This window comes from Schistocerca serialis, chromosome 7, assembly GCF_023864345.2.
Source record: "Schistocerca serialis cubense isolate TAMUIC-IGC-003099 chromosome 7, iqSchSeri2.2, whole genome shotgun sequence".
Classification (NCBI taxonomy): Eukaryota; Metazoa; Arthropoda; class Insecta; order Orthoptera; family Acrididae; genus Schistocerca; species Schistocerca serialis.
In genome coordinates this window covers 171527992-171529458 of record NC_064644.1, presented here as the reverse complement: position 1 = coordinate 171529458, position 1467 = coordinate 171527992, and positions in this window count along the sequence as shown.

Genomic DNA, 1467 nt, shown 5'->3' with positions numbered 1-1467 from the left:
CTTCATCTACCTCCTCTTCCATTTCCATAATATTGTCTTAAAGAACATCACCCCTGTATAGACCCTCTATATACTCCTTCCACCTTCCTGCTTTCCCTTCTTTGCTTAGAACTGGGTTTCCATCTGAGCTCTTGATACTCATGCAAGTGGTTCTCTTTTCTCCAAAGGTCTCTTTAATTTTCCTGTAGGCAGTATCTATCTTACCCCTCTTGAGATAAGCCTCTACATCCTTACATTTGTCCTCTAGCCATCCCTGCTTAGCCATTTTGCACTTCCTGTCGATTTCATTTTTGAGACGTTTGTATTCCTTTTTGCCTGCTTCACTTACTGCATTTTTGTCTGTTCTCCTTTCATCAAGTAAATTCAGTATCTCTTCTCTTACCAAAAGATTTCTACTAGCCCTCGTCTTTTTACCTATTTGATCCTCTGCTGCCTTCACTATTTCATTCCTCACAGCTACCCCTTCTTCTTGTACTGTATTTTTTTTTACCCCATTCCTGTCAATTGTTCCCTTATGCTCTCCCTGAAACTCTGTGCAAGCTCTGGTACTCTCAGTTTATCCAGGTCCCATCTCCTTAAATTCCCACCATTTTGCAGTTTCTTCAGTTTTAATCTACAGGTCATAACAAATAGATTGTGGTCAGAGTCCACATCTGCCCCTGAAAATGTCTTACAATTTAAAATCTGGTTCCTAAATCTCTGTCTTACCATTATATAATCCATCTGAAACGTTTTAGAATGTCCAAGGTTCTTCCATGTATACAACCTTCTTTCATGATTCTTGAACCAAGTGTTACCTATGATTAAGTTATGCTCTGTGCAAAATTCTACCAGGCGGCTTCCTCTTTCATTTCCTAGCCCAATCCATATTCACTTACTACGTATCCTTCTCTTCCTTTTCCTACTGTAAAATTCCAGTCACCCATGACTATTAAATTTTCGTCTCCCTTCACTACCTGAATAATTTCTTTTATCTCATCATTCATTTCATAAATTTCTATATCATCTGCAGAGCTAGTTGGCATATAAACTTGTACTACTGTAGTAGGCGTGGGCTTCGTGTCTATCTTGGCCACAATAATGCGATCACTATGCTGTTTGTAGTAGCTTACCCACATTCCTATTTTCCTATTCATTATTAAAGCTACCCCTGCATTACCCCTATTTGATTTTGTATTTATGATCCTGTATTCGCCTGACCAAAAGTCTTGTTCCTCCTGCCGCCGAACTTCACTAATTCCCACTAATCTAATTTTAACCTATCTATTTCCCTTATTAAATTTTCTAACCTACCTGCCTGATTAAGGGATCTGACATTCCACGCTCCGATCCACAGAACGCCAGTTTTCTTTCTCTTGATAACGACGTCCTCTTGAGTAGTCCCCGCCCGGAGATCCGAATGGGGGACTATTTTACCTCCGGAATATTTTACCCAAGAGGACGCCATCATTTAATCATACAGTAAAG